Source organism: Mustela lutreola, chromosome 1, assembly GCF_030435805.1.
Source record: "Mustela lutreola isolate mMusLut2 chromosome 1, mMusLut2.pri, whole genome shotgun sequence".
Taxonomy (NCBI): Eukaryota; Metazoa; Chordata; class Mammalia; order Carnivora; family Mustelidae; genus Mustela; species Mustela lutreola.
The window spans coordinates 153,751,570-153,764,866 of NC_081290.1; the positions used below are offsets into that span (position 1 = coordinate 153,751,570).

Below are 13,297 nucleotides of genomic sequence, written 5' to 3' on the forward strand. Positions count from 1 at the left end.
AGTCCTGAATGAATATGTAACTGCCTTTGATGCTTCGCTCTGGCCACCATGTGCTTTTCCAATAAGGTGAGCAAGCCTGTCTGGTTATTAGTGCTACCTTATGCTTTTCTGCTTGGAAGTGGAACCACGGCCATGTCTACAATGAGAGACGCCACTTTGCTGTTCCCCAAATTAGAATGAAGGCTCCTGACAACAGGCTCTCACAGTACTGCTCTGCCTGCAGACCAGTCAAAGGGTATTGCCAGGGCCCAAGGCAGCCCATGTGCATGCAGGCTGCCCCAGTAGAACGGGGGCAACCAACTCTGCCTAAATAAGGGAAATCTTTCACAGCTGTAGAAGTGCCTCACAACTTTGAGAGGGGTCCAGGGATCTAAAGGCAAGTCACCTGCACTCTGCCGGGGGCTTTTGATCATATGATAAACATAGAAACATGGCCCCCAGCCCCCACCGGAGCAGTGGTCCCAGGGAGCCCTGGGCACTCAAGGCAGGAGGTTGTGCCTGCGCATTTGCCAAGAGCCTCAGGTGCAGAGTGTGGCTAAAACACCCCAGCAGCCCCTTGATGCCCCACAATGGATCTGTGGCAAATGAATGGGAACCCTTCGAGGATCCCCCATACTTCCTCTTGGGGATCATGAACTCCAGTGGTTTCGCCTCCCAGGTATCCTTTCATGGGTCCTAGCTTTTGCCTTTCAAACTCTCACGAATAGCAATCCAGACCCCTCCCAACTGTATTCAAGCATTCAACAGACATCGTTGAGTTGGGCTGCACACCAGGTGCTGCGCTAGGTACAGGGGACCTAGCCTCGTCCCTGCCATTTTCCCTTTGCATGGAGCCTCCCCATCCTACAGCTCTGTGGGTCCCGAGAGAAGATGCAGTCACTGCCCTGCTGGTGTGTGAGTTTAGTACTCGAGCTCTGAGAATCACCCTCCACCTGTGAACACTGCCGTTGGTGAGTGAGGAGCCGACTGAGGACAGCTCATGTGATGACTCACTCACTGATGGACTTGACCCTGGCATCAAGGTTCTCCTGCCGTGTCCTGATGCTGCCCCTGTCCTGGCTGAGGGGCCTTGGGAACATTCTCACCTCCTGTGTTTCCTTCTCAGTGAAATGAGTGGCTAAGACCAGATGAGCTCACGGGCCCTGGCACCATCCTGACCCTGCAGACCTTATAGGGACAGGTCTGCTAGTCAGAGATCTTTCCACATCAGCAGTCACCCTGCAGGACTTGGGCTGTCTCATCCTAGAGGGTCCTCAACTCCCCACCCCAAGGCTGTTGTCCTGCATGGAAGAGGCTCAGTGTCTCCCAGGAGTGCAGCCTCTGCTCCTTCAAGTCCTCTTCTGTATCCAGGCCTGTCTCCAGGCTAGGAAGCCAGACAATGTCCTGTGTGCTGTTTCCTGGGCCACCCAGGGAAGTAAGCTAAAAATAGAAATAGACGGTGGCATTTAGTAGAGGTTGCACTGTGCCAGCTAGAGAGGCCAGAGCACACTGCCAGGTAATGCAGGGCTAAGGCCCACTCACCGACGTCCTGGGCAGCCTGGCCTTCCCGGGAGCCCCCCAAAGTCAGGCATAAGAGAGGGCGGCAAAGGCCAGGGTACTCCCCTGCACCCAGACCAGAATTCTGCGGAGCCAGCCTCACACTCAGGCTGCTTGCTCCCTGACAAGTGTTCCCATTCTCAGCTGGGACACCCGGGAATGCAGGAAGAGCTCTGGCTCAGAGTCAGGAAGCCTGGGCCCCAGCCTCTGCAGTTGACTGGCTTTAGGACCTAGGACGCCTTGCCACCTCTGCCCAACACCAGACCTCCATCAGTAAAGTAAGGAGATGAATGCTAATTTCCCACTTTCTCCCAAATGTCCAGTCCTTAAAGGCAGCCATGCAGACTCTCTATACTGTTCCAAAACCTCTAGGAAGAAGGCCCCCTCTTGGTGACCTAGCTCAGCCCTGCCTTCCCTCTTTCTTGGCAGCCATGCCACAGAAGAGGTCATAAGAGGTAACACAACATCTCAGCCATGTAGGCTGGGCTGAGAGCAGGCTCTGACCCTGATGGACCATGATGCTCACCAGCTCCAGCCTGGCTGGACGTGGGCGTGGAGGTGGTGACTAACCTTAGCCTTAGATCACCTGCAGGCTGGAGATGCCTCACCTCCTGGGACTCCGAAGGCCAGGAGGCAGCATGAAGCCCTTCTATGAGCCTATCAGAGCTGAGAGCACCTATCTTATGCCATCAGTCCTTCACAGGGCAGAAGGTGGCTGCACCAGGAATCATGGGTGCGGGTCTTTTCTGTAACTCCCACTGACCAGCCCAGAAATGGGCGGAAGAACACCAACATCATGAGAAGCAATTGCTTCATCCATAAAAGGGGGATAAGGATCTCTTGAAGATTTTCCTTTAACTTCCAGCAGGTGCAAATGAAGAAAATAATGTGTCCATACAACAGTCTTCCTCTAAGAACATATACCAAGAACAGAAAGCCTCGTCTCCTCCCTCAGACAGAGAATGCTTAATAATTCATTCATTCATACCTCAGCACATTCTGAACAGAATTTGAGATGGCAACAGCATATGATACAGTTGGCTAGCACCACAGATCCTTCACTCACTGGCCATACTATCCCTCTCCCAAGATCGTCTGTGAGTAATTGTTGAACATTTTTTACGAGGCAGGCAATTTGCTATAAGCCTCTCATGTGCCATCTTAATTAACCCTCATGGCTGTCCCACCTGGTAGGTATTATTTCTGTGCCTTTCCACACAGGAGCAACCTGAGATGATCCGTGACTTGCCCAAGGTCACAGTGCAAGCATGAGCTTGGACTCACTCTCAGTACTGACTGTGAGCCCCAGAATCTCAGTAGTGTGCTCTAAGGTCTCTCTGTGAAGGTGTTTGCAAAACCACCAAGTGCTACTCCTGGGGGTCATTCATCCATCAGTTTCCCCAGGAGAAGCTAAGCTATCCTGGGCCAGTCCCTGGTCCCACATGGGCATCCCACCCCGATCCCCACCCTGCCCTTGGAACTCATGTTCCAGGGGTAGGCAGACCAAGAACAGAGGAACAAATAAGTAGCATCATCCCCCAGGGTGGGAAGTGCTGCAGGAGAAATAAAGGAGTTAAAGGGATGGAGATGGAGGAGCATGTGTGCACACGAGTGTGTATGTACATGGGTGAGGGGCTGAGCCATGCTGAAGGAGCACCCAGTCAGCAGCTCAGAGGAGAAGGGGCAAGGACATCCGCTGGGGGTCTAGAGGCTGAGCAGGAGTGAGGGGACAAGGGATTACCTGTTGCTCATCAGGAAGAACTTGGTTTTTGTCCCAAATAATAGTAGTTAGTCGCTACATCACCATTATCTCTCTGATCTTTGTCCCCATGTCTCTCTGCAACCTTATACAAGTCTTTCAACCTCTCAGGACCCTAATGTCCTCACCTGTAAAATGAGAAGTCTGGTCTGAACAATCTTTACTGCCCTCATATCCTTCCATGCCATCAGTAGGCATTTGGGACCAGAACCCGATCTTTTCCTGGGGGTGAGGGGCACGCCTGGGGACATGTGGCCTAGCCTGGGGGCTAGCAGGCCGTCCTGTTCCCTTTATTCAAGCGATCTCTCTGGGAAAGGGTGCAGCCAAGCAGAGTGGTGCTGTCAAGCATTTCCTGGGCAGAGGACCTCAATAGGAATAGCTGTTAGGGAGCCCAGGGCCCTTCCATGGTCAGCCCCAGCTTGAGCCAGTAGGAAATGGGCCCATACGTGGCTGGTGGCCTCCATGGAAGAGGGATGCCATGTCCTCCTTACATGTTTGAGATGGACACGGGGAGCCTGAGCCTGGGGAGGGGGCCAAAGCAATGAGTCAGCATCTGGACCCCATGACTGGATGATACTAGACCAAAGGTATGACAGGTAGACCAAGAGTCAGGAACAAATCCCTGGACCTCCTTCAGTGGGCCAGGAGAGCATGAGATCAGCTTCAGTGTAATTCTGAGCTGGGCTGGGTGGCCGGGAGGAAGAGCCAGCTACACAGATGTTCCTTCCTTTCCCTAGCCACAGCACAGGGTCTGCCACATGGCCTCCCGTAGCTTCCCTACACCCTTCCTCAGCCTTTTCAGAGCCCCATCTCATGTCTAAGTTCCACCTGCCTCTGAGCCAGCCCATTATTGTTCTCTAATGGCAGAACATTTTCATCACCTCCCAAAGAAAGCCTGAACCCACTATCAGTCATTCTCTACTCTCTCTCACCACAGCCCCTGGCAAGCACTACTCTATTTTCTATCTCTGTGGGTTGCCTTCATGGAAATGGAATCATGCAATACATGATATTTTGTGTCTGGCTTTTTGCATTTAGCAAAGTACTTTCAAGGTTCTTCTGTGTTGTGGTACATATCCATACTTCTTTCCTTTCTGTTGCCAAATATTATTCCATTGGATGGTTATACTACCTTTTGTTTCTCTTTTCATCAGTTGATGAACATTTGTGTGGTTTCCTCCTTTTGGATACCATGAACAATGCTGCTGTGAACATTCATGTGTAAGTTTTTGTGTGGATGTGTGGTTTCAATGTTCTTAGCCATATACCTAGTAATGGAAATTTCAAGTCATATGGTAACTAGTGTAACTTTTGGGGGCACTTCTAGACTGTTTTCCAAAGTGGTTACACCATTTTGTATTTCCAGCAACAATGTGTGAAGATTCTAATTTCTCTACATCCTTGTCAACACTTGCCATCATCTGTCTTTTTATTTTAGTCATCCTTGTTGGTGTCAAGTGACATCTCATTGTAATTTTCATTTCCATTTCTCTGATGACCAATAATATTGTATATCTTGACCTGTACTTATCGGCCATCTACATATCTTCTTTGGAGCAATAGCTATTCAAAACTGTTGTCCTTTTAAAAATTGGCTTGTCTCTTTATTGTTGATTTGTAAGAGCTCTTCATATATTCTAAATACCAGTCCCTTATTAGATATATGCTTTGCGAATATTTCTCCCATTCAATATGCTGTCTTTTTACTTTCTTGATGATGTTCTTTGAAGCACAAAAGTTTTTAATTTTAGTATGGCCCAACTTGTCAGTTTTTTTCTGTTTTTGCTTGTGGTTTTGGTGTCATATCTAAGAATGTTTTGCCTAACCCAGGGTCATGAAGATTTACCCCTCTGTTTTCTTCTAAGAATTTTACAGCTCTAATTCTTACCTTTAGGTCTATGATCTATGTTAGATGGTTTTTATGTGAGATGCAGTGTAGGAGTCCAACTTCGTTCTTTTGCATATGGATGGTCAGTAGTCCCAGCACCCTTTGCTCAAACGACTAGTCTTTCCCCAATTGAAGTGTCCCAGCACCCTCAAAAAATATTAATTGCCCATAAATGTAAGGATTTGTTTCTTGACAGTTCTGTTCCACTGACCCTCCTATCTATTTTCATGATAGCATTATACTGTCTTGCTTACAATAACTTATAGTAAGTTTGGAAAATAGAAAGTTTGTGATTCTTCTTCAGGATTGCTTCTCTCTCTCTTTCTCCCTCCCTCCCTCTCTTTCTCTCTGCTTTCTAACATGTATGGAGTGCAGAATAATGTCAAATTCAGGCCTAAGTATTTCACGTGTATTAACTCAATTGTGAGGTAGGTTCCATCAAGGTCCCATTTTGTTGATGAAGAAACTGATGCATCAGGAAGTCAAATAACTTGCCTAAGGTCACACAAATGGTAAGTGGCAGAGTTCGGAGGTGAACCTAAGCTCTGTGGCTCTGTTTCTGGGACAGACACCTAGAGGATGTCAAGAACATGAGAGTGAACCAGTTTTATAAAGAAACAACGGAGAGTAGAGAGGCTTGTCTAAGGTTCACAGTGACAGCGGTGGGATGAGATGCAAGTCTGCAGATCTTGGTCTCCTCTACCCACACTAGACACTTCACATTTCCATGTAGCCCTGCATGTTCATTTCAGCGTGAAGCTGCCTTGTCAAAATGGTGGCAGGGACACAGTGGCCATGCAGTGATTCCTTTGGCTGCTGGGAAATAGGCTGGGGGCTATGATGCTGGACTAGACACTATACAGACTCATGGTCCTCTTCACAGGGAAAGGAGCCTAAACCCACTCTCCAGGGAGCAAAGTCAGTATGAGGACTGCATGGAGTCCTGTTCCCACCATACTGTCCCACCCATCACTTTCTATCTAGTGGCATCCCTGGAGTTTCTCTCCTTCCCCAAACTGTAAGTCCCAGGAAGTTAGTGGCCCTGTTTCCCATCCTTGCCACTGTGTGGCAGCTGGCTTAGACCCCAGCAGGCACATAGCTGATGCTGACTGAATGAGGTGACTGAGTCATCCCTGCAGCCTCCTTCATTTGGGGTCTAGTCTCCTCCAGCTGTTAGTCAGCAGCTTTCATTGGATTAACACTGACTGGACCTACCCAGTGCTGGATGTACCAACTTCCTGGCTGCTGTCGCCTCTGCAGAGAGCCCCACTAGGCAGAGCCTCGTGTGGAGGCCACATCCGTCTGGGAACAGCAGGCCCACCAGCCCAGCAAGAAGGTCAGAGCTGGGGTGGCTGAGACTTCCCCTGCTTCAGGAAGGAAGTGGTGCTGCTGACTCATGAGCCACCTGCCTCTGCACCTCCCTCCTCTCCATCCCAAGACATCCCTTCTCAACACATCTTAAGCCAAAACATTCCTCACTCCTTTTGTTCATGCTCTTACAGAATCCTAAACTGCCCTTTCCCCTTCAACTGATTAACCCCTCACTATTCAAGACCCAGCCCAAACATGGCCTCTGAGAATTCACTCTGGACTCCTTCCCTCATCACTACTCCCCCGGGGAGGGTGCCCCTCCTCTGTTCCCCTTCTCCCCCAGCATCTGTCACTATAGAACCCAGTGCACACTGTAAGATCGTCCTAGTTTTGAGGTTTGTGTTTGTTTTTCCTTTTGTCTCCTCTGCAAGATCATGAGCTCCTAGAGCAGGACTTGTTCACATAAGGCTGGGCTCATGGCCATGCTCAGTTACTTTCAGAGACTGACGGATGGAAGAAAGGAAGGAAGGGAGGGAGGTTAGATGGAAGGGAGGGGGTAAGGGATAGATGGAGGAAGGAGTGGGTAGACTAAATCAGTGGATGAATGAGACTCTAGGTTGCCCCAGGGAAAGCACTGGAAAAGTCACTCGGTGATCAAGCTAGTCTTCAGGTAGCTTCCAGTGGGTTAGTGCTGCCCAGACTGTCCAGCTGACAGCTTAGCAAGGCTCCTCCCTACTCCTGCAGGAGCCCCCGGGGGCCAGCTGGGAACCCACCTCCCCATCCTTGGCTTCTGCCTCTTCCCACATAGTCAGGATTCACATGCCCATCAAATCCTTCTTGTCACTGAGGAAAAAAAAAATTGTTCAGGCTAATTCACACTAAGATGATAATGGCTTAAGGTATTATCCCTCCGAACAGAAGAGATAAATGATTAGAATAAAAGGAATGATGGTTCCCAGAAGCCATGTTTCAGACAATACAATGGTTCCCACTGCAGAGCGCACCTCACTCTCCTTTCTTATACAGGAAAGACTGGCTTTGCTTACTCTCACAGGCCTCCTTTCTGTAGAGAAGTCTGTCTGATGAGCCACAGAAACCCATCCTTGGACCAAAAGGCCCACCTATCCAAAAACCAGGCGGAGTAACCAATGCATGCAACTCAGTGCACTTCCCCATCTACTATTTTTTGAGTCTGTGATATAGTTAAAATAAGTATTATTACTCCCCTTTTATAGATGAGGATGCTGAGGGCTATGAGGGTGTGACTCAGTGAGTCCCAGCCACAGGGACATTTAAGGACATGCACCACTGACTAGGCTGGTCTTCTAGGGATCTCCAAAACCACCTTCCACAGCATTGGAGGTCTGATAGCTCTCCCTAGTTTCATCCATCACAAGAACCCTGGAATATGAAGTCATCTTGTTTATGGGAAAGTCACTCCCAGAAATGGCTACCTAGGAGTCCACTATAAGCCAAATTCATATATTGGAGTCTTGACACCTCAGACTGTGACTGAATTTTGAGGCAGGATCTTTAAAGAAGTAATTAAGATAAATGAGATCATTGGGGTGGGTCCTGATCTAATATGACTAGTGTTCTCATAAGAAGAGGAGAGAAAGACAGATACAGACACACTGAGGGATGACCAGAGGAAGACACAGTGAGAAGATAGATGCTATGGGCTGAACTGTGCCCCCTTCTACCAAATTCATATATTGAAGCCTTAGCCCCACCATGACTGATTTGGAGGTAGGGTCTTTAAGGAGGTAATTAAGGTTGAGATCATGATGGTGAGGCCCTGAACCAATAGGATCGGTTTCCTTACAAGAAGAGAGACCCCAGAGATGGCTCTCCCTCCATACACACCCAGGAGGGAAGTCTTGTGAAGATTCAGGGAGAAGGTAGCCATCTTCAAGCCAGGAAGAGAGGCCCTACCAGAAACCCACCCTGACCACACCTTGGTCTTAGACTTTCGGCCTTTGTAACAGTGAGAAAATGAGTTTCTGTTTGAGCTCCCCAGGCTGTGGCACTTAGTTATGGAAGTCATCACAAACTAACAGAGTCCAAAGACCATCCATATAGAAAGGAAGTCTCCATTTATTCATTCAGGAATGGGTACCACCTGAGTGCCAGGCCTGGGGGCCATCTGGCAAGGAAGTGGGTGGGCCACAAAGTGTGGCTCAAGGGGTTCTGAACCCAGGAGTTCAAGCCTGATCCTTTCCAGCCGTCGGTCATTCCTTCCACTTAAACCAAATGAGGTAAGACATCCTGTCTCACTTTGCAAAGATAATAGAAAGTTAGAGGTAAAATGGGAGGGAATCTGGCCCATTCCTTTACAGAGGAAGAAGATCCAAGAGAGATGTGCCTCACTGGGATTTGTTCCCAGGTCTCCTGGCTCCTGGCCTATGTTTGTTCTGCCATCTCCTGAATTCCCTTGAGGATCCTCTTCTTCGGCTAGATGTTGCCAGTGGGAAGGGTGCAGAAAGGAAAGCAGGGGCCACTTGGTTAATCACAAGTGGTGAAACCGCAGAATATCCCTCTGTGGACCAAGGACTAGATTACCTTCCGTATCCCAGTGGTCACTTCCTTGGTTTTATTTCCCTCTATTCTCAGCTAGCCTGAGATGCTCCGCCACGTGAATAATGGGGGTGGACACTAGTGGCTTGCCACATCTCTAGCCCTGCCTTGAGCCTATCTTCTTGGTCCTGGTGCACCAGTTCCAGGCCTCCTACAAAGTATAGAGCAAGGCCTGCCCTACACTCTGAGAAGTTCCCAAGGAAGTGAAGAGCTCACATGAGGTGGGAGAGGGTGAGTACCTGGCCAATTGCCAGCAGAGAGGGACACTCAGTCATGATGGGAGCCCAGCAACGTCCAGGGAATCAGAAATCTGCACCCTTGAAAAGCGTTCCATGAGAAATTCAGCAAGTGCCAAAGAAATAGGAAGGTCAAGACAATGACTTCACAGAAGCCACAGCCAATAAGTAGAGCAAAATGGTGGTCTGCTTCCTCTGCCCCTCCCACCACATCCTTCATCCCAGTGGTCACTGGGGAGAGACTGGACTAGAATTTGGAATTCAACTGCCTTCACCTTCTCAGATATGGGTGAGGCCTCTGTCACATCTGCATCCCCACCAGAAGGAAGAAGCTCGTTCTCTCCTTATAAGTCTTTTCACTCAGCTGAGAACCTCATGTCTGGAGGGACCTTTGAGTAGCAGACCTGAGGTCCACTGCATGCCCCCTGCTCCACTTACTCTCCTTCGTGTGACAGGCTGCCAGTGGCAGGGAGATGAAGTGTCAACGTCTGGCAGCCTCCCAGGAGACAGACAGGCAGACCATGGGATACTGACGCCACAGTCACAGGAAGAAAAAATGAGAGGGTGTATAGGACAGATGGAGACCTCACCTGCCAAGAGTCACTGACCCCCTGCTCTAATGCCCTATCTCACTCGTACAGTATGTTCTCCTGCCTCCCTGGCCATTTGGTCCTGCCAACAGGGACTTTACCTCATCAAAGGGTGGGCCTCTCCTTCCCTCCCTGGGGCCAGCCAAACTGGAGACTGGGGAAATCCTTGTGGACCAGAATCAGCTTTTTTTTTTTTTTTTTTTTTTTTTTTTAAATGCAGGAACTTGAACTATACCAAATTAAGAGTCAACATGTATAACTAATCTTGGAATCACCTCAATATCACTATTCTTTTTTTAAACTGATTTTTTAGCTCTTAAAAAAGAACTAGTGGATTATAGTTGGATTAGTAATTAAACATTGACATTTTCTAAATGTATTAAACCAAAACAAAAAGAAGAAACACACAGTGATTTGGAAAGTGCTTTGGTCCAATGATGTGCTGTGTGATCCTCGGTAAGTCACTCGCCCTTTCTAGTCCCCAGTTTCCCTCATTTATGTCAGGCTAGAAGATCCCAATGTCTGTTATTGCTGTTTATCTAATCCCAAAATGGACTCCAAACAGCCCTCCATGAGGTTCAGTTCTCTGTCTGGATGATAATCAAGACAAGTCATCTGGAAAAGGAATGTTCTATATGTGCCATCTGTGAAGAGCCTGGGAAACAGAGGACCAAACCCTGGGACCCAGAGAGCCTGCTGACTCTTCGGAGCCGGCACTAATGTAATTATGTGATTAGGTCGTTCATCTTGGTTTTCACTGTGCTTCATTTGGTTAAATCAAAAGTGACAATGAGCTGCCTGATGGGTGATGCCATTCTCCCAGGAGGGCCCATTTATTCTGGGCAGGGGTCATCCTGAGATCGGAATATTCACTAGCAAAGCGGGCAGTTTAGGAGGCTTTTGTCACGTGGGAAGGAGTGTGCCTGCCTCTGTCAGGGGCAAAAGTCATAGAAGGTGGGGGTGGAAAATCCTGGGCCACCACCCAAACCAACCTTCTCCCTTCCCAGTTGGAGAAGCAGGCCTGGGTGGCTCGCTGACAAAGATGGTGCCCATCTGCACCTGCGATTTCTCATCTTGGAATGGAGTGACTCACTCCTTCTCTATCCTGCAGAAGAGTGAGGACCTCAACTGAGAAAGTAGCACTGAGAATCAGAAAGCCTCTGAAGAGAGAGAAAGCAGAAGGAGGTGTCAGGAGGGATCATTTGCGTTTTGGTTATCTAGCTCTGAGGGCAGGCCCCAAGTCCTGGGAGCATCCCTGTTGGGGGATGGGCTTCTCCTTTTACCTCTACACTTCAACGGGAACATATCAAGCCTAAGAAGGGGGCTGAACATTCTTAGAGACTGGAGAACATACCTGTCCAGGGCTCCTGCAGCCAGAAATGGGGTGCTGGTGTCCTGAGTTCTGACCACCTCTCCTCAGTCATCCTGGGCATCTGTTTGCTTTGTAGCTCCCTGGACATGGGCTCACATAGGGATAATGCTAGTTTGCATGGTTTTCCCTCCTCTTCAGGTCAGCCAAGGGCCCTTTCTAATAATTCCCTTTCCCTTCTCCCAAGTGAGCTTGGTGTGGAGACCACAGAAATGCAAGAGGGATAGGCTCCCTCTGCTGCCACATAGAAAGGGGCTATACTTGTTCTCTGAGGCCCCAGATGGTGGGGGCAGATAAGAAGGAGCAAAGGGTAGATGGTCTAGGGAAACTGGTTTTGCCCAGTGTTCTGGTCAGCTCCAAATGCTATAACAAAATACAGTAGACCTGACAGCTTAAATCACAGACTTAGGTCTCATAAATGTCTTCCTGGAGGCTGGAAGTCCAAGACGAAGGCACTGGCAGATTCAGATCTTGGTGACAACCCACTTTCTGGCTTACAGATGGGGACCTTCTCTCTGTGTCCTCACAAGGTGGAGAGAGAGAGAGCTCTGGCTTCTTCTTCTTCTATAGCGACACAGTTTCATGATAGGGGCCCCACCCTCCATAACTACCTCCTAAAGGTAACTAACGCTAACTACCTCCTAAAGCCTCATCTCCAAATACAGCCACATGGGACTTCAACACATGAATTTGGGGGAGCAGGGACACAAGCATTCACTCTATAACACCCCATATCAGAAAAGACAGGAAGAAGAGGAAGAGGAATCAACCAGATATGCAGCTGAATACTCTTTTGGCCCCTTTGTTCTGTGCTCCTATGGCTCTGGGAGCAATCCAGGAATGGGTGGGAAGTGCTTCTTAGTGTCCCTTCCAAACATGAGCTGCCATGATCAGGGAAGGACTAGGGGGAAGCCATGAGAGCACAGAGTACAGAGTTTTAGGTGACACTCACTCTCAGAGGCTTAACCTGTGCTTCCCCAACCCTGCAAGTGACAGTCTCCTCTCATTTGTGCCCCAGCGCCTTGCCTGACTCCCACTAGTCCTGGTCCTGTCTTCAAACTGCCCTCAGGGTCCAGACTGCCTCAGGAATGCACAGAGGTCTTTTCCCAGGCAGGTTGGCTCAGTATAGGCTCCCCCCCGCCCCGGATGTCAAGGGAAAGCTTGAGCCTGTTCACCCATGAATACCAGGCAGCATTCGAGCCTCAACCCTGGGAGAAAGGAGGCCTGAGTTCTCCTAAGGCAGGATAGAACCTGACTAAAGTGAGACCTGAGGTCTTTCCTCTGATTAGGTAATAACCCTGTGTCTCCACTGGAGAGAAAGAAAATGAAAACTCACCACATTTCCACTGTGGGTAAGGCGCTCCTGCATTGTTAACTTATTTGATTCCCAACACAGTCCAGCAAGGGAGGTTTGTTCTAACTTACAGATAAGGAAACAGAGGCTCAAAAATATAAGAGGATTTGTCTGAGGACACAGAGCCGGAAACCCAGTCTGACACCAAAACCAGCTTCCTCAATTTCCCAAGGCTCCAATTTTCATTTATTGTCTAACTGCCTCCCCTACTCATCCATTCAGTCCCTCAAGAAATACACTACTTAAAAGCAGGGGAGCCTAGGTGGCTCAGTCAGTTAAGCCTCTGGCTCAGGTCATGATCTCATGGGTCATGGGATTGAGGTCTGCATCCGGCTCCTGGTTCAGCTTCAGATTCTCTCCCTCTGCGAAAATAAATAAATGCATCTTTAAAAAAAAGAAGGAGAAGAAATACCACTACAGACGTATTTTGTGGTTGGAATTGTTCTAGGAGCTTGGGGTACAGTTGGCATTCTAGAGATGGGCAAGAGAGAAACATGTAAACTACCACCCAGCAGCGCTAGCAGGAAAGCAAAACCAGGGTGACAGGGTAGGGAATGGTCATGCACGGCCAGGCTAGACTGGCGAGCCAGGGAGTTCTCCCTAAGGAAGGGACATTTGTCCTGAGAACCGAATGGCTAGGAGCCAGCCATGCAGAGATCTAGGGTGAGCACACTCAG

At 49.0% G+C, this 13,297-nt stretch overlaps 1 protein-coding gene and 1 long non-coding RNA gene across 2 annotated transcripts in view; both read right to left on the reverse strand.

The window, feature by feature from the left end:
• The window catches only part of XKR6 (XK related 6), a 299,975-nt gene that overhangs the window by 40,586 nt on the left and 246,092 nt on the right, over positions 1-13,297 (reverse strand). The gene's annotated exons all lie outside the window — the stretch shown is intronic.
• Positions 12,794-13,297, reverse strand: part of LOC131833674 (uncharacterized) — a 28,690-nt gene continuing 28,186 nt past the window's right edge. Inside the window, exon 3 of the long non-coding RNA XR_009354569.1 lies at positions 12,794-12,982. This is a non-coding gene — a long non-coding RNA (uncharacterized LOC131833674). The remainder of the gene's footprint in view (positions 12,983-13,297) is intronic.